Below are 20,161 nucleotides of genomic sequence, written 5' to 3'. Positions count from 1 at the left end.
TAATAATGGCTTAGACAAAGGAGGCAGAAGAAGAAGATATGAGTAAATTATGGGTATGTTTTTAAGGAATATCCAACGAGATTTTTTTTTTAACCCCACATTTGTTTATTTCTTTATTTTTGTCTGGGTTGGGTCTTCGTTTCTGTGTGAGGGCTTTCTCTAGTTGTGGCAAGAGGGGGCCACTCTTCATCACAGTGCGAGGGCCTCTCGCTGTCGCGGCCTCTCTTGTTGCGGAGCGCAGGCTCAGTAGTTGTGGCTCACGGGCCTAGTTGCTCTGCGGCACGTGGGATCTTCCCAGACCGGGGCAAAAACCCATGTCCCCTGCATTAGCAGGCAGATTCTCAACCACTGCGCCACCAGGGAAGCCCCCAAAGAGATTTCTGAATGGACAGCAAGTGGGTTGTGGGGGAAATAAGGCTTCAAAGCTCAGTTTCTGGCCACTGAAAGACTGCAGATGCCAAAACTGTGATAGATTTGGGGCAAGGGGAGATCAGGAGTTACTGAACACATTAAGTTTGAGATGCTCATTAGCTATCCAAGTAAAGATGTCAAAATGGTATTACTGTCCTGGAGCTGAATACACAGTCCTGAAGCCCAGGGTAGAGGTCTGGGCTACGTATATGTATTTGGGAGTCATTAACATATATTTGATATTAAAGCTACAGATATAAAAGGTAACAATGACAGAAGCTTGGGGACACTCTACTATTTAGAGGTAAGGGAGATGAGGTAGAACTAGCAAAGAAGACTGAAAAGGAGTACCCAGAAATGCAGCAGAAAAATAAGGCAAATGTGGCATTAACCTGAAATTTAAGTAGAAGTACTTCCAGGAGGAAGGAATGAGCAACTGTGCCAAATGCTGACAACAGATCAAATGAGATGAGGCCTGAAAGGAAAACGACAGTTGATTTAGCAGCATGGACATCACTGCCGATTTTGAAAGAAAAACTTTCACCGCGTGGTAAAGGTGTAAAAGAAACAAGCAAAACATCTGATCAGATAGAGTTTAGGGGAGAATGAGGGGTGAGAAACTAAAGACAGAAAGTAATTTTGTTGTGAAGGGGTCAAGGAAAGATTTTTGGGGTGATGGAGAGACTGTTGTTTAAGAAAAGCAGTGCCTTTCTTATTGCCCAGAACATTCCATTTTCTATTGCAGTTAATTTTGTACAACTCTGTGTCTACATTCATAAACCAGTTACCCACTTGAGGGGAGGAACTGTATCACGCAGCTTCTACAACCAACTGTGACTGTGAACAAGTTACTTCACACCACTATGGGATTTCAGTTTCCTTTTTTTGTAAAATATTGAGAGTCTAGAGATCTGGTAATTCTGAAAATCCATTTTAGTTCTGACATTTTATTACTCCATAGCGTCTCTGAGGCCCCGGAATAGCGTTTGAGGAACTGAAAACAAAAATCACATTAAGGCTACATTTAAAAGAGAAGTCTCCTCCTCAAATTTTTATATAGTTTATTGAAAGTAGCATGTAAAATTACCAGATATTCAGAACAACCTGGAAACTTTATAAAGTCCTCCAAAAATTCAATTACACTTATTACACTTTACTAATAAAAGGTTTAAAAAAAAAGAAAACCTATACTAATATTCTAGAAACATTTTTTTTATCTTATGGCAGTAGGATATTTAAGCAAATAGATTTTTAACACAAGTCCCAAAAAGTTCATCTTAAAATACACCAAAACTCTATGCTCTTAGAAACAAAAGACAACTACCTTTTGCCATTAGTAAAATTTAAGACAATATGATAGAGATCAAGCCTCTTACTTTAAACTATCCTGATTTAGACTATGTCTATTTTTATTTGATATTTCTTATTTATCTATAAAACAAATAAAGGTGCTACTTACAAGGAGATTAATAAAAAAGCTAAGTATTACGGCTTTCTTATAAATAAATGCACTCAATATAAATTCATCATTGCTTGTGGACCGATGACTTACTTGGCTTGAGTTTTTGCTGTAAGCCTGAATCACAGAAGGCTCAGCCCTGAAGATTAAAACCCAGCAACGTGAAAAAAATTCACCTTGTTATTACTTTTGCTCTTTAATAAAAAGAACCAAATATAAACAGAAAAGTAGGGGAATTTTAGGATATGTTAAAGAAACAAGAACTTCAATTTCTCTTAATTACATTGCTGGTCAAAATAGAGAAATGAAGAAACTAACGTTAGCAACTAGCCCTGAAAATCCACAAAAAATTGACTTAAATTGCTTATTATGGTGCCAGGACACATAATGTGTTCTCAAATATCTATCCAAAAAGGGGGAATAAACAAACATACTAATACTACATCCATACTCAGCAATAAAATGAAATTAACTATTGATAAATACAACTTGGATGACTCTTAAAAGAATTATGTTGAGTGAAAGAAGAAGCCAGTGTCAAAAGGTTACATACTGTATGATTCCATTTACATGACATTCTTTTTTTTTTTTTTTTTTTTTTTTTTGCTGTATGCGGGCCTCTCACTGTTGTGGTCTCTCCCGTTGCGGAGCACAGGCTCCGGACGCGCAGGCCCAGCGGCCATGGCTCACGGGCTTAGTTGCTCCGCGGCATGTGGGATCTTCCCGGACCAGGACACGAACCCGTGACCCCTGCATCGGCAGGCAGATTCTCAACCACTGCGCCACCAGGGAAGCCCTACATGACATTCTTGAAGAAACAAAACCGTACTGATGAACAGATCAGTGGTTGTAGTGGATGGATTGGGGGGAGGGTGGGACTGACTATAGGGACAGAGCATGAAGGTGATAGAATTGTTCTATATCCTGATTTTGGTGGTGGCTACACAAATTTATACTTGTACTAAAGTTCATATAATTATACAGCAAATAAAGGAATCAACTTTATGATTAAGTTAAAAAATAAAACAAAAATTGTTTTTAACTCCAGTAGCCCAAAAACTCATTACTCCAGTCCATAATCATTAGAAAATATCAGACAAAATCAAATTGAGGAACACTCTACACAATACCTGACCAGTACTCTTCCAAGTGTCAAGGTCAAAAAGGACAAGGAACCACCACAGATTTGAAAGGAGATATGACAACTAAGTGCAATGTGTGTATCCTTTGTGGATCTTGGAACAGAAAAAGGGCATTAGTGGAAAAACTATAAAAATCCTACTACAGTTTAATGGTATTACACCAATGTTAATTTCTTAGTTTTGATCATTGTACTGTGACTATAGGTTAACATGAGTGGAAGATGGATGAAAAATATACAGGAACTATCTGTACTATTAATGCAATTCTTCCGTGAGCCTAAAATCATTTCAAAGTAAGTTAAATGCCAGAATCTTCAAGAAAAAGGTTGGCAATAATTTCATAAAGCAAAAATACATTTCTTTCTCTTTAAAAAGCAAACCAATGCCATCCTGCATATTTTGATCACCCTGGCGTAAGTTTGATTACCCAGTGTAGGTCTTACCTGCACTAAGATCATATATATTATCTGAAAGGGATAAAACAGATTCTACCATAAATTATATGACTTATTAGCTATGCTCACTTTCAGCGTATATGTTTATAACTTTAAAAATTCTATCAACATTTGATTTTCCAATTCAAGAGTGAAGTCTTTCCAGGAATTCCCTGGTGGTCCAGTGGTTAGGACTTGGCGCTCTTACTGCTGGGGCCCCAGGTTCAATCCCTGGTCAGGGTAACTAAGATCCCATAAGCCATGTAGCACGGCCAAAAAAAAAAAAAAATGAAGTCCTCCTAAAGGAATTTCTCATAAATTCTACCTCCTAATATTCTTATTTAAAAACAAAAAAACTTCAATGGCCTACCAGCACACACAGTGTAAATTCCAATACAAGATATTTTTCCATCTTGACTTTGGTCTACCATATTATAGCCTCACCTGTGACCATGCCACCTCCCAACATTCACCCTATAATCCAGCTTTGCTGAACTTATTAATTGAGAGCATGTCACGCTTTCTCACTCCACATTTGCTGGCCTTCCCCACCTGGGGAATCTCTCTTTCACCATTAGAAGGAAGAACTGGTCACTTCCTCCTTTGTGCTCCCACAGTATTTTGTAAGTGATCTAATAGATAAACGAATCACATTGTTTATCCATTCATACATACATTTATACACTGCTAAAATATGCAAAGCACTCTAGGTTTCGGGGACCTAAAGGTGAACTGATTTCCTTTATAATTCCTCTTGCTTACTCTGCTAGAATATCTGGTGAAGACACTCTTTTTTGTTTTTTCATCATTTATTTACATGTCTCATTGGTCATTTATTTCAGCTGGATAGCATTCCTGACCCACAACAGTGTTTAATAAATATTTGCTGAATGAAAACATTTGGAGGTTCAACTAAACACTGTCTCAATCATAAATCTGCTTTTTTCTCTTCCATACAGTCCATGCCATTCCCAGGTCATTTCTGCAAGTCTAAATTACAAAAAAAGCGAGGCCCCTTTCTCACTTTCCTGAACAGTCCAATTCCATGAATGGGTTGGTTAGGCTGGGTCTGGCAGCCCTGTTTAATGGTCAAGCCCACAGCAGCAAAGCTCTGCATTTGTTAAGAGAGAACAGCTTCTGGATTATTCCCAGTGCTTACACCTGAACATCGCATTGTGTTAAGTCTACAAATAAAATTAGAGACAGAGAGAATAAAGGAGGAGACTCCCCAATAGATTAGGACTGATTATCCTAATCAATGGCCCTTTCTTTCAACTTTCATCTTCTGTCCTTTTCAGGCTTTTACTTATACAACATCCTGTCAATAAACTTCTCAAATAAGAAATAAGTTGGTAAACGTTTCAGTAAAGAGGAATATTCAAATAAAATATTTAGACTACAGGCTTTATTTATTCACGTTTCACAACACCATTCAGACAATTAATGACTTTTTGAACTCATAATTTACTCTCATCACAAAGGACACATTTTAGCTACAGCCAAACTGCTCTGCTGCTCTTCTCCCATACTTGAAACCACACCACTGGTACAGATGAAACTTGAAATTTTTAAAGTATTTTAGATTTATTTATTTTATGAAATACTTCTTGGACATATACGATGCTCTAAGTATTTTAATGTTCTCAAATTTCTATCTCGAGGTCTCGATCCTGTACCACAGACTCCTCTATCAAACTTGACAACTCCATTCCAATGTCTGATTGGCAAACTTAACATATCCAAACCTGAATTCCTGATGTTCCCTTCAAAAAGTACCCTACCCACAGTTTTCTCCAGTCATCTTGGTGGCTATTCAATATTTCTAGCTGCTCAGACCAGAAACCTTGGCTTTCTTGACTGTCATATACCTACATCCAATCTGTCAGGAAATCCTGTTGGTTCAATGTTCAAAATATATATAGAACCCTATCAACACTCAACGTCATTGTTACTGATATCTCTTACCTGCATCAATCACTGAGGTAGTCCAAGCAGCCTGACCTATCTTTTTAAATGGATTACTTCTGATTGCTGCTTCCCTCTCTACAGTCAGCTCTCAAAGCAGCAATCAGAAGTAATCCATTTAAAAAGATATGTCAGATCATATCACTCTCCAGCTTCAGAACCCTCCCATAGTGCCTCTTTTCAACACACAAAAAAAGTCTTCTTAACTGTTAAGGACTGCAAGATCATGCCCTGCCCCAGCCTCTGTGGTTGTATCTCTTCCTACTTCCCACTTGCTCCCCCTCTTCTAGTTACAGTGATATCTCCCTGCTATCCCATGAACACACCAAGCATTCCTCCCCCCAGGTCTTGCACAGCCTGTTCTCACTGCCTTTTCTGATAGATATCCCGGTAGCTAATGCCTTTACCTCCTGTGCTAAACTGCTGCAGTAGTAGCTACTAATTTGCTTAAAATTCTCTGTGTGAAACATGACTGACTTTGCCTCTTCTCCCATTAAGAGGCGGAGTCTACTTCTCCATCGCTTAAATGAAGAATTGGGCAAGTGATTTCCTTTGGCCAATGGATTACTAATAAATAAAACTCAAGCAGAGGCTTGAAAAGCTGAGGCACACAGAGGCTTACCCTCTCTTGCTGCTAGGATCCCTTCTGTCACCACAGAGTATGACAGCCACACAGAGAGGTCCCAGCCATGTAAGTGAAACCACCCTACATTACACATCCAGCCCTAGCTGAGTCAGCTCTGAAGAAGCAGCCAGTCCACCCACAGAATCATGAAAAATAACAGCATAGGTGATACATACAGTTGCTCAAAATTTATGACCTGCTCATTTAAAGCAAGGATTTAAAACCATTCTCACCCTAGAATCCTATGCCCTTTCTATAACAACCCAAACTTTTAAAACCTCATAAACATCTTGAACTTTAGAATTTCGTTTGAACCACCCTAGAGACATCTCCCAAATTTAAGGATACTAAAATAGCATGTGTCATCTGCTACACAGATTAAGAATTCAGACAATTACAAATTAGAGGAACAAGTCCCCAGGATTTACTGATCTCTCTGCCTTGGCTCTTGCTGTTGTTTCCCCACCATCCTTTCACCCCATCCTTCAAGACTCTGCTAAAGTTCATATGAAAGAAAATAAGAAAAGTGAGGAATTCTTAAACAAAAAGAAAAGAAAAAAGGGATGTACTTTACCAGACAATAAATTATCTCAAGTAGCTAAGTGTAGGAATAAATAGATTAAACAGAATAGGACATTGTTTAAAAAGAGATCTGATGCAAACTATTATTATAGAATGGATAAATAACAAGGTCTTATTGGATAGCACAGGGAACTATATTCAATATCCTGGGATAAACCATAATGTAAAATAATATAAAAAAGAATGTATGTGTATCACTGAGTCACTTCACTGTAGAGCAAAAATTAACACAACACTGTAAATTAACTATAATAAATTTTTTTAAAAAGAGATCTGATACTACCAAAACAAGAAATCTGATACTATACAAACTTAGGTTATAATAAAAACGTCATCAACAAAAACATTAAATCCTATTTTGTCTGGGAAAAAAAAAAACACAGAAGGGAAGAGGGTTCATTAGATAGTATTAGCTAACAATTTCAAACCACTGCTAATCATTAAAAAAAAAAACCTATATCACATTATTCCAATTAGATTTAAATGTAAAAAAGGAAAAAAAAAAAAAAAAAAAAAAAAGGACCAGAAGAAAATATAAGCATTTATATACTATTCGGTAAGGAATGTCTTTCCATGTACGACACAAACAGCAGAAAAAAAAGATATGGAAAAGAATGACACCTGACTACATAAAACTCTAAAAGCACCATAACCAAAGGTAAGGCAAAGGATAAACTAGGGGGAACATATGACAAATTTTTTTAAAAAACAAGAAAAAAGAAACAAAACCTAGGCTTAGGTTTGGCTTACCCAGGCAAAAACATTTGTTGAAACTCAACAAATGCTTTACAAAAAATAAAGTTCTTGCTCCATTTAAAAAACCAACTAGAAATCTTAGGCAATAAGTTAGGTAATATATAAGCAAGGCAATGTATAAGAAAGGCAATACAATATGGAAATGCAACAGTGGGCTCATTCTCAAAGAAAACAGCCTTGTCCTCTTCAAAGGTTGACCAATGAACATCCAATTGTTTTAAATTGAAATAAAATGTTTAAACTAAAAAGATTCATGGATTTAATTTTACAAAAATTGTACCTCAAAAGGAAAAAAGTAAACAAATATTGAAACTATAGTCAGTGATAAGCATGCTATAAAGTATTTAGATGGAAATGTGCTAATGCCTGCAATTTACCTTTTTTAAAAAAATTAATTAATTAATTTTGGCTGTGCGTGGTCTCAGTTGCAGCCTGCAAACTCTTAGCTGCAGCATGCATACGGGATCTAGTTCCCCAACCAGGTATCGAACCCAGGCCCCCTGCACTGGGAGCATGGAGTCTTACCCACTGGACCACCAGGGACATCCCTGCAATTTACTTTAGATAGAAGGATAAAAGTATGGTAAAGCAAATATTATAAAATGTTAATGATAAAACCTAGATAGTGGGTGTATGAGTGTTCATTATAAAACTTCACCTTTGCTGCATGTTTAAAAAGTTTCGTAATAAAATGTGGAGGAAAGAAAAAACTATTATTAATTGAATCAAACACTCTTATTAGAAAAATGGGCATTGGGCATGAAGAGGCACTTCACAAAATGTAGCCAAATACAAGAGACGTTCATTCTCACAACCTCAGAGCAGAGAAACAATACCGTTTTTCACCTATTAGCAAAGAGTAAAATGATGAGATGGTATGGGGAAATAAATGGTCTCATACTCTATTTTTGAGAGTACAAGAATAGCATTCCAGAGGCAATTTCACATCCAAAAGGTCTTTTTTTAAATCCATCTAATTTATATTTTTTAAAGATTTATTTATTTATTTATTGGCTGTGTCCAGTCTTAGTTGCAGCACGCGTGATCTTCTGTTACGGTGCGTGGGCTCTTCATTGCAGTACTCGGGCTTCTCTCTAGTTGTGGCACACAGGCTCCAGAGAGCACGGGCTTTGTAGTTGGCAGCACTCAGGCTCACCAGCTATGGCGTGCAGGCTTAGTTGCCCTGTGGCATGTGGGATCTTAGTTCCATGACCAAGGCTCAAACCTGCATCCCATGCACTGGAAAGCAGATTCTTAACTACTGGACCACCAGGGAAGTCCCCAAAAGGTCTTTATGTACCTTTTCAGTCTCAGTAATTTATTCTAACAAAACAAATAGCATATACAAAGATACAGAGATAAATTCAGTACCATTTTTCAAAACAGTAAAAAAATTGGAAACAAACTGTTAAATAAATTGTTACAGAAACCATATCTCATTATACGGAGTGTACCATATTATTCAGCTGTTAAGAATAATTATCTATATAAAATAATGTACCAAAAGAAAATCTCCACAATATATTTACATGAAATATGCAAGTTAGAAAACAGTATGTATCACTGTACAATTGACATTTATACATATATGGTCCACATTTCAATATCTGAAGTAATGATCAACTGAAAGCTAACAGTACTGGTGCCGGTTAGTAAAATTTTTATGATTTGTATTATTTGTCTGTGTTATTTGGTATTTAAGTAGCTTCTATGTGCCTGGCACTCTTCTGTAGACTCAGGATAGAGTCAGTTTACCTGTGGACTCAAGTAAACAATTCAAACACAGTCCCTGCCCACATATGAAGGAAATCAACAAAGTGACAAAGGGTGACCAAGAAAACTTACTTTAGATAAGGGAACGCCTCTCAGAAAACATGACAGCTGCTTTGAGACCTGAATGATAAGGTGGCAGTCATGTAAAAGGCTGGGGCAGAATACTATCAGCAGAGGAAGTTGTAGGAGCGAACAAAGGCAAGGCAATAGGAGGAAGCACCATGGCCCTTAGAAGGCAGGGAGGAGGGAAGAAGTATGAAAAGTGGCTAAAGAAGGACTCCCGGGGGTGGGGTGGGGGGAGTGGGGGGGGGATGTATTACCCTTACAGTCAGGAAAAAAGATCAAGCTAGGTTCATGCTAAAAAACAAAAACACTTTGCCACTACTCCAATCATACAGGCAGACAAAATTATGAAAATCTTTCCTTGCTAAGTGCTCATTTAATCCTCATGATAGAGCTATTAAAAAGCATTCAGGGACTTCCCTGGTGGTCCAGTGGGTAAGACTTCGCCCTCCCAATGCAGGGGGCCCGGTTCGATCCCTGGTCGGGGAGCTAGATCCCGCAGGCATGCCGCAACTAAGATCCTCCATGCCTCAACTAAGACCCAGTGCAGCCAAAATAAACACATAAATAAATAAATGTGTTATTTTTAAAAAAAAAGGATTTCAAAGTAAAACATTCTTGGGATGATTCTCCAAAGACAGTCCACAGAACAGATGCATGAGAATCATCTAAAGACATACACACACACTTCTGAGTCCTACACCAAAGACTCAAATTAGCTGGTCTTAAAGTGAACCCAGGATTCTGCAATATTTACTGCCCAGATGACCAGAAATTAGTATAGTGACAAACAGACCTTTGTACCTCACCAGGCAGGTCTGACTGCACCTGTGTGTACACAGTCCCACAATACCATATCTAGATTAAGTCAATGGGTTCACATCTGTATTCAGTAGATCCTACTTAGGGAATCAGCAAGGTGTGTAATACATTTTTCAAATATTTCACAGATCTGAAGAAGATTTTTATTTTAATTCAAGCTTTTCTTTAAAAAAAAAAAATTCTGTTATTTGACAGCTCAACTGTCACATATACCTCAATCCCTTCTACCATCCTTTCTCACTCCCTTCATAGCTAACCTTCCTCAAAGATTTGTCTATATTTCATTTCTTCATTTCCCACCCATTCTTTGACTCATTCTCGTCTATCTAATCTAATCCTACCTGTACTATGCCACTAAATCTGTTCTAACTAAGGGCAATGGCCACACTGGGCTAAACCCAATGAACACTTTCAGAACTTGTTTTGTTAGACTCATAAGTCTCATTCCTGGTTTTACCCCAATGCTGCACTACTCTTCCTCCGCTTTCTCTGCCCCACTTCCTCCATCTCATGACTGAGCACTGGATGTCCTAAAGGTTCCGTTGAAAAGCCTCTTTTCACTCCAGACTCTCCCTTTGGCAAACTCATCCATTTCTACAGTTTCTACTAACAAGTCAGAATATAAAGGTAAAAATCGCCTCTACTCAATTACGCTTGACAATTCCCTTAAATTCACCCTGTAAGTACATCCTACCACATTAACAGGCCACACTGGCAACCAATATATCACCTGAATAAACATAACTGAACCACTTTTCCTTCTGACATTCAAGCACCAGATTAAGCAGGTAACTTATATTTAAAGGGTACATTTGTATAAAGACTCATTTTTTTTTTTTTTCTTACTTCCACTCCATTTCACCTCCATACTCCCTGGCTTGAAACACAGCAATGTCTAACCACTCTGTTTAAGGTAAAACTCAAAATCCTTAACATGACCTACAATGCCTTGTATGGTCTGATACTTGCCATCCTCATCTCCCATCACATTTCACATCAAGTCCTCAGCACCTTCTTCCATTTCCCAAAGCACGATACCCTTTCCTTCCTGCTTTGGAACATTTCCATAATGCTACCCCCTCAGCCTCCCGTCACTTTCCATCCCTCTCTCTCTCCTAGCCAGTGCTTACTCATCCTTCAGATCCCACTTCAATGTCATTTCTTTAGGGAAGCCTTTTCATTACAGCCGCCTTTCCACCTACTCTGTTAGTTGTCTCTCTGTTCTGCATGTAACACTCAAACACACTTTTTACTTGTTCAATCAATGTCTATCTTTCCCACTAAGAGGTAGGCTTCATGAGGATCTTGTCTGATTTTTTCGTTGTTACATCCCAAGCATCTAAATATTGACCAAATCAAGTAACTTCAATCTCCTTACAGACGCTTTTTACTCTCTTACAATTTTCATATCCAAATTCAAATTTGCCTTTTAAAAAAATTATGGTAAAATTAACCACTGAAGTGTACAGTTTAGTAGTAACAAGTACATTCATATTGTTTTGCAACCAATCTCCAGAATTCATTTTATCTTGCAAAACTGAAACTCTGTATCCATTAAATGACTCCCTATTCCTCCTCTCCCCAGCCCCTGGCAATCAGCCTTCTACTGCTGTCTCTCTGATTCTGACTACTCTAGTTACCACATGTAAGTGGAATCATGGCAGTATTTGTCTTTTTGTGACTGGTTTATTTCACTTAGCATAATGTTCTTCAAGTTCATTCATGTTGTAACATGTGTCGGAATTTCCCTCCTCTTTAAGGCTGAAATATATTCCCATGTAAGTGTATGCCACATTTTGTTTATCCATTTATCCACTTATGGACACTTAGGTTACTTCCACCTTTTTGCTACTGTAAATAATGCTACTAAGAACATGGGTGTACAGCATCTCTTTGAGATTGCTTTTAATTCTTTGGGGTATATACCTAGAAATAGAATTGCTGGATCATTTGGTAATTCTATTTCTAATTTTCCAAAGAACCACCAAACTGTTTTCCATAGTGGTTGTACCATTTTACATTCCTATGAACAGAACACAAGGGCTCTAATTTCCTCAAATCCTCACCAACTCTTGTTATTTGTTTTTTTGTTTTTTGGGTTTTTTTGATAGTAGCTATCCTAATGAATGTGAGGTGGCAGATTTGCTTTTATATAAACTTTATGTGCTTCCTTTTTCCTACAAACTTGTAAAAAGCCCTCTTCAAATATGCTCCATGAACTAGCAAAAGATAATTCTAGAAAGTATTGAAAACAGAAAAGAAGAAACAGTCTTTCAAAGCAGGATTTAAGGGACAATAAAATTGTGGTTCAGGGGACTTACCTGGTGGCATAATGGTTAAGAATCCACCTGTCAATGCAGGGGACATGGGTTCGATCCCTCATCCGGGAAGATCCCACATGCCGCGAAAGCCTGTGCGCCACAACTACTGAGCCTGCGCTCTAGAGCCCGTGAGCCACAACTACTGAGCTCGCGTGCTGCAACTACTGAAGCCTGCATGCCTAGAGCCCGTGCTCCACAAGAGAAGCCACTGCAATTAGAAGACCGTGCACCGCAACAAAGAGTAGCCCCCGCTTGCCGCAACTAGAGAAAGCCCACGCACAGCAACGAAGACCTAACGCAGCCAAAAAAATAAACCAATTAAAAAAAATTGTGGTTCATGTGAAAGGGCAAAAAAACCAGGGAGAATGAATAATGAAAAGGCATTCCCACTCATATCTGAAATTTCCTGATGCCAACTGCCTGCATGAAGTTTTTAATTCCTTAAGCCTATGTTCGGCCTTCCATCAGGATGCTTCCCCTCCCCCTACCTGCCACCTGTTTTCTGGGACAGACCCTTCCCGTCATACTCTTCCTTTCCACTTCAGCTCTGTGACTGGGTCAGTGCCTGCCCTACTCAGGGGATGACTCAGTGGCAGGGCCCCATCCTTCCCAGGTAATAGGGTCACTGGGTCCCTCGGCATAGTAAGGTATGAGTAATAAGCACAGATGTTAGGAAAGCTGGGGCAAAACAAATCCCATTACAACCTTGAAAACTTGAATTAAGTGTTTAATTAAATCGGGAAACAGATAAAAAGCTTAACACAAAGCAATATATCAACACATCCTAAATCAGAAATGTATCCTGATCTCGGGATTTTGAACCCAAAAGAAACTTTACATTAAAAGATTAAACTACAAGTAAAGATTTAAGACTATCTAGAAGACCCTCTGGATCTAGAAGTCACTAGCTAAGTACCTCCCTAGACATCTAAAATAAAGGAAAAAAAAAAAAAAGGTTCAAATCAAAGGTATTTATTTAATAGTGAATAGTTTGTATTCTAAAATAAAAGACCTATTAAGATTTGTAAACACACACCCAACAGACACACAAAACTCATGAGACAGTTGTTATTATCAAAATTCAAGTCATCTATGATGGAATTATTTTTCAAGGAACAAAATGTTTTATATTAGTTATGAAAATGAACCCATGCTTAGAAAGTAAAAGGGAACACTAACTACCATTAATCCTAAAAGAATCACCATTCTAGCATTAAAAAGGCAGATAACACATGATAATAAAGTTTAAGTGTAGACTAAATATTAAACTAAAAATTTCTTTATATAAGTTCAATTCCATAGTTTAAAAAATGATATGATAATTAAACCATTAAAGAAGGTTAGAAAACAGAAATATACCTCTAATTTTATTGGCTATTTGTCCCAATACTTAGGAAAGGAGCAAATAGACCATGAAGTATTTTTGTTTGTTTTTCATAAATTTATTTATTTATTTATTTAGGGCTGTGTTGGGTCTTCGTTTCTGTGCGAGGGCTTTCTCCAGTTGCGGCGAGGAGGGGCCACTCTTCATCGCGGTGCGCGGGCCTCTCACTGTCGCCGCCTCTCCCGTTGCGGAGCACAGGCTCCAGACGCGCAGGCTCAGCAGTTGTGGCTCACGGGCTTAGTTGCTCCGCAGCATGTGGGATCTTCCCAGACCAGGGATCGAACCCGTGTCCCCTGCATTGGCAGGCAGATTCCCAACCACTGCACCACCAGGGAAGCCCCAACCATGAAGTATTCTGAAAGTTACTTTCCTTAAACAGTATCTAAATAATACTGTTTTTTATATGGCAATGTACCTTGCAGACCTAGATAAGCATTTGCATTTTCACCATTAATAGTCTACTTCAAATCACACAGTATACATCAACTGTGGAATATAAGTTATAAATGGAGGAAAAAATAGTTCAGAAAAGTCACAATCTCATCTATTTGCTTTAAAAATGTTAAACAAAACCTAATATTGAAAGTCTATTATATTTGTCATGCTATACTTTTGAGAAAAATAACTCAGAGAAATACCTGAATATTTTAAACCATTAACATTATATTTGAAAATCTCTCCATGACCAAAACATAAGGTCCCTAAAGTGAAGGGGGTAGGGGTTCAGTAGATGCATCATTCGTTCTCTTCCTCATCCTGGATATCACATTCAGAAAGGATACATGACTGTGATCTCAGAATGAGGCTTCAGCCCACTTCTGCTTTACCACTAACACAAACTTCCAGCGCTAAATGACGACCCCACCCCTCCAGACTCCTCGGGGAAAACAACCGTGTAAGCCATTTACAACATTAGGCTGTAAGCAGCTCATCTGCTGGGAAAGTTGTATTCTGCAGAGTTCTAAACAGAACCATTTCCTGAGTTGCAGAGAGCAAACAATTTTTTCACACCCACCATTTCATTTTGATTCAAGCTAGTTTACCAGTTTAATTTGTGAGCAGACTACCCTTCTAAATAAATAACCTATAATAAAAGCCAAGTCATTTACAAAAATACAATGAAGGCAATTCTTCAAAGCATGGCAAATTTCTAACAACAAAATCCTACTCTATAAAAACGGGAAGGGAAAGCCACTTTCACTTAGGAGGAAAAAAATGATGGGGTACACTTTCACATATTTCTCTCCTTTTTAAATATTCATTTACATTTTCTTCAAAACAAGTGTTTTTATTTATTTTTAAAAAAATTTTTTGGCTGCATTGCAGCTTCGTTGCTGCGCGCGGGCTTTCTCTAGTTGCGGTGAGTGGGAGCTGCTCTTTGTTGTGGTGCGCGGGCTTCTCATTGCAAGTGGCTTCTCTTGTTGCGGAGCACAGGCTCTAGGGCTGTGGGCTTCAGTAGTTGCGGCATGCGGGCTCAGTAGTTGTGGCTCACGGGCTCTAGAGCACAGGCTCAGTAGTTGTGGTGCATGGGCTTAGTTGCTCCGCAGCACGTGCGATCTTCCAGGATCAGGGCTCAAACCCGTGTCTCCTGCATTGGCTGGCCATTCTTAACCACTGAGCCACCAGGGAAGTCCTCACATATTTTTCAAGAAATATAACTCTCAAGGACATATGTATAAAATAGGATAAAAATACAAGAAAAAAATACCACCTTACAATAGGCATACATGCCACCATGTTTTTAAAAACACACTCTTTGATATGAAATTTCTAGAGAAAGAAGTATGCCATCTAAAAGGCATTCCTGAATTTCTTTGCAACATTTGAAAGCTACTGATTTCATTTAAATTCCATTTATTTAAAAGCCCCAGAAAAAGTTCAGAAAACAAACTAATTTCAACTTTCTATTTAATGAGCATAACCACATATACCAATATGGAAGAACCATAATTAGTTCTATAATATTTAATTTCAAGTGGAGCAAGTTTTATTACAATTTTTGAGGATTTTAGTTCTAAGTTATATTGTCCACAGGGTGGCAGTCTCACAGTCTTAATTTTGTCTCTGAATTCAAGGTACAATTTGTGTTCAAAAAGACACACACACACACACACACACACACACACACACACTGGTGGGCAATAATAATTTACTGTCTAACCAACAATCGCAAAAATTGTCCTTTCCAAAAAAAATCTATGCTTTGTAACTTCCCTGTTTCTTTGAGGAGTATTTACTCCTGACATCTTAAATTTTTCCTTCAATGCACCTCCTCTATCTAATCCTTTATATTCTTTTGCCACCACCCTATTTAGGGAGACACTAGAGGCAAGGAGAGTTGTTAGATTACTACTGTACTGCAGAAGACCCCCCAACCCTAGTCAGTGTGGACACCACAGACACAACCCTTCCATCCCCCAGTTCATCCTGCACACTACTGGCAAATTAATTTCATTAAAACACTTACCATATTACCAGAAATTCCTTCTTTTAGCTAAGTAAACTCCTTACTCCAAAATTCAAGGAACTTCACAATCAGAACCTTCCAAAATCTCCTATCTAAGTGCTCTGCAAGAGTCACGGGGATTTAGGAAAGAAACTTCACTTTGAATATACCTTGCAACTTCCTGGTTTTCATTCATTCATTCAAATATTTTCTGAATGCTCACCAAGTGCCAAGCACTGCTCCAAGTGCTGAATATACAGAACGGGGGAACAGTCAAAGTCTCTGCTCCAAAGATATTCTCCTGACAGGACAGTCTCGGGTTGAGAGCTATTAGAGGAAGGGGGATAAACCTCCAGGTACTTCCAGCTCTCTGCCGGTAAGGGATACAACCCTTCCCAAGTATGAGCCATCAGAAGCACACTAGGGGTTGGGGGGGATGATAAAAAGACATCAGAGATCTGCCAGCACTGATGTTGTCTGCTACAGACCGTAGCCTATTCTTGCACTCTTAAACTATACTACTATACTACTACTACTACCGGTCCGTTCCCATACTATTTGTACTCTCAGCTCAGCCAAAATGTGCTAGCAACTGTTTAGGGACCTCTGTTCCTGCTTACTTCCTTCTTATAGCCTTGTCTCCAGCTCAGTCATCTCCACCAGCAAAGCATAACCAGCCTTCCAAGCCAATCTCAAATGCTTCCTTAGTCTCTCTCCTCTAAGCGTTTATCACACTATGCAGTATCATAATTATCTGTATACTTCAACCTCCTTCGTCTGTTATTTACTGAGCTCTTGCTACATTCCTGGACTATCTAGGAGCTAGAGTTGCAGTGTTAAATCATTCCATTATTATTTTTAAATATTTAATATCCAAATGATAAACGTAAAATGTAGACAAAATATTCTATGTCTTAGATTGCCTCAATCTTTTTTTAACAGTTTTGCTAAGATATAATTTACATACCAAGAAGTTCACCCACACAAAGAGTAGAATTCAATGTTTTTTAGTATATTTACAGAGTTGTGCAACAATCATCATAATGTAATTTTAGGACATTTTAATCACTCTAAAAAGAAACCTTGTACCTACATTAGCAATCACTTCCCATCCCCTGCGTCGTCCTCCCCCACCCCGGCCAATCCTAGGCAACCATAATTCATCCTCTTTCTCTACAGATTTGTCTATTCTGGGCATTTCATATAAATGGAATCATACAAAATGTGGTCTTTTGAACCTGGCTTCTTTTGTTTAGCATAATGTTCTTGAGATTGATCCATGCTGTGGTATATATCAGTCCTTCATCCCTATTTATTGCCAAATAATATTTGATTGTATGGATACACTGCATTCTATTCATTCGTTCCTCAGTTGACAGACATTAGGGTTGGTTCCACTTTCTGCTTATGAATGCTGCTATAAACAATTGTGTACAAGTTCTTGTGTGGACGTGTTTTAATTTGTCTTGGGTATATACCTAGGAGTGGAACTGCTGGGTCACATGGCAACTCTATGTTTAACATTTTGAGGGAACTGCCAAACAGTTTCCCGAAGTGTCTGCACCATTTTACATTACCCCCAGCAACCTATGACGGTACCAACCTCTTCATTACTGCTTGACTCTTACAGAACAGGAGTGATCTCACTACACAGTATCCTTACCCTCATGGAACTTACATTCTAGTAGAATAAGACAAGAAATAAACAGGAACAAACATGTTTATTTCAGATAAGAAAAAGAAAATAAAACAGCATAAAGTAACCAGACGGTAACCAGAAAAGGGAGTCTCTAGTGAGGGTAGACAGAAAGGCCTCTCTGATAAGGTAACATTGACAGGAGTGAGAGGTGCAGAGCGGGAGGGGGAATACTGCAGGCAGTGGAAACAGCAAGACATAAGACTGAGAAAAGAACAAGTATGGCACATTCAAGAAACAAAAAGCAAGAAGCCAGTGCAGCTCAAGTACAATGAAAAGGGAGAGGAGGGAGGAGGTGGCATTGGGGACCCAAGCAGAGGCTAGACAATGTTAGGCTCAGAGACCACGGTAAAGTCTTTGGATTTTAAAATGCCATCGTCATTTTCCCATCCCTTATATTTTTTTACGTACAGGTGTTCATCTATGCAAACGTTTACTGAACTGTCATGCATCTTCTAGCTGCACCTAATAGTTAACAAATAGTAAAGAGACTATTTGGGTAATCCACACCACTCATTTAGTATCACTTTATTTTGTGGCTCAAGAGAGAACACGTAAAATATGACTACCAATGGTGATTTGGAAGCAAGGCACAAGCATATGAATGAATCCTTACAAATTTATCACCTAGTCCTGACCAATTTAAGGTGTATGCTTCACCTACAGTAACTAGCAGCTCTGTCTTAGACTATTTCCAGTAAGAATATAGTTGCAGATCATTTTCATAATCTAAACCTAGATTTCATTCTTTTAAATGTTAATTGATTTTCTCCACTCCATTGGTTAAAAATTAATATATAATTGCTAAACATAAAACCCATGGGCACAAAATATTCTACATGTTTCTATATTGTTTGACTCAAAAAAACAAGAATTTTTCACATATTAAGCTATATTTAGTTTCTTCAAAGAGACACAAAATGTTTTAAAAAGTCTAGTGACATAAATGCCATAAAACAACTTGTTACCTAGTCAAAATTTATGCAGTTAAAATTCCCTTTTTACTATCCCAACTTGACTCCCATGGCTCTCCCTCCAGGCACTGTGTGCTCCCACCCAGCCAGGCTACTAGCCAGCCTCACACTTGTTGCCCCAACCGCAGCTTTCTGATACACATTCCCCACCAGGAGAAATCCAACCCGTTCTTCAAGGTCCAGGGCAAACACTCTCCCTTCCTTGTCTGGTCTCTAGTCCTCTTCCCTGAGTGGAAGTGACTTCTCACCTATGTGCTCTTAAAGGAATTCTGCAACTCAGATGCTGCCCTAGCCAACTGTGCCTGGTACACAGCAATATATAAGTCTATGTCTTGGACAGATATATTGTCACCAAACTACTCCTCTCAGCATACTCTCAAATATATATAAAGCTATTTGCAATTACACTGGCTGCTCAGTTGAAAATCACATCCATTTTAGCACAATTTGATACCAAGTCGTCACAAAATGCGAGGTCAAGATTGAAGCTCTTCTGGAGGCAATTAAGGCAGAAGGATCTTTCCTTCCTTCCAAACTCAGGCCTAATTCTTTAGTAAATGGCTTCTGAACAATGACACAATCCTCTATTTAAATGAAACTTTTCCACTCTTATTACCGACACAAGAATTGCTCAACAATTCTTTTAACTCTCAAGTTTATGAGTGGTATGTATTATCAAGAATTTATGGCTCTAAACCCAGAGCACAGAGAAGGTGAAAGATCTACCACAAGGTCATACAGCTAATCAAAAGGGCCAAAATATGACTCCATTCAGGATTCTCTCCAAAATCTCCTAACATGAAGAACCTGAACATCAGTTAACTTCCAAGAGTATCTGATGATGCTTGGTGTAGAGAAAACGTTCAAATATTTGAACTAATGAAGATCTAAAACATTTTTAGTTGTGGAAGTTTATTCACAGTGTGAAACTAATTCATCCTTAATCATACTGTCCACATTAACAGATTATTTCAAAATTCACTGTGCAGTTAAAACTAGCAAGCACAGTGCGGGAAGGCTCATACTAACAACTAACCCTTCTGCTCTTCGTAATGGCACGGACCAGAGACCCGTCAGCAAGAGCCACTTTTCCCTTCTTCATTTGTTCCCGGAGGCCCAGTAGACTAAACATTAGAGCTCACCCCATTTTCTAATTTCAGCTTGCATTTAAGATAACGCTTTTGTTTCATTTACAGCTCACATGCTGCTGACACAGCTGCCCCTTCTTTGTAACAAACACAGGGCTTCTATATTTAAAAATACAGTGAAACTTTGTTATAACATCCCCTCCCCAGTCTCTGGCCAATT

At 38.4% G+C, this 20,161-nt stretch overlaps 1 protein-coding gene and 1 non-coding gene across 4 annotated transcripts in view; one reads left to right on the top strand and one right to left on the bottom strand.

Moving 5' to 3' along the window:
- The window catches only part of ELF1 (E74 like ETS transcription factor 1), a 102,877-nt gene that overhangs the window by 80,463 nt on the left and 2,253 nt on the right, over positions 1 to 20,161 (bottom strand). The gene's annotated exons all lie outside the window — the stretch shown is intronic.
- Positions 3,617 to 3,690, top strand: TRNAK-CUU (transfer RNA lysine (anticodon CUU)). Its single transcript has one exon. It is a non-coding gene; the product is annotated as a tRNA-Lys (tRNA).

The sequence above is a fragment of the Kogia breviceps genome, chromosome 16 (genome assembly GCF_026419965.1).
Source record: "Kogia breviceps isolate mKogBre1 chromosome 16, mKogBre1 haplotype 1, whole genome shotgun sequence".
Lineage (NCBI taxonomy): Eukaryota > Metazoa > Chordata > Mammalia > Artiodactyla > Physeteridae > Kogia > Kogia breviceps.
The sequence above is the reverse complement of the archived record's forward strand: the minus strand, read 5'-3'. Positions and strand labels throughout refer to the sequence as shown.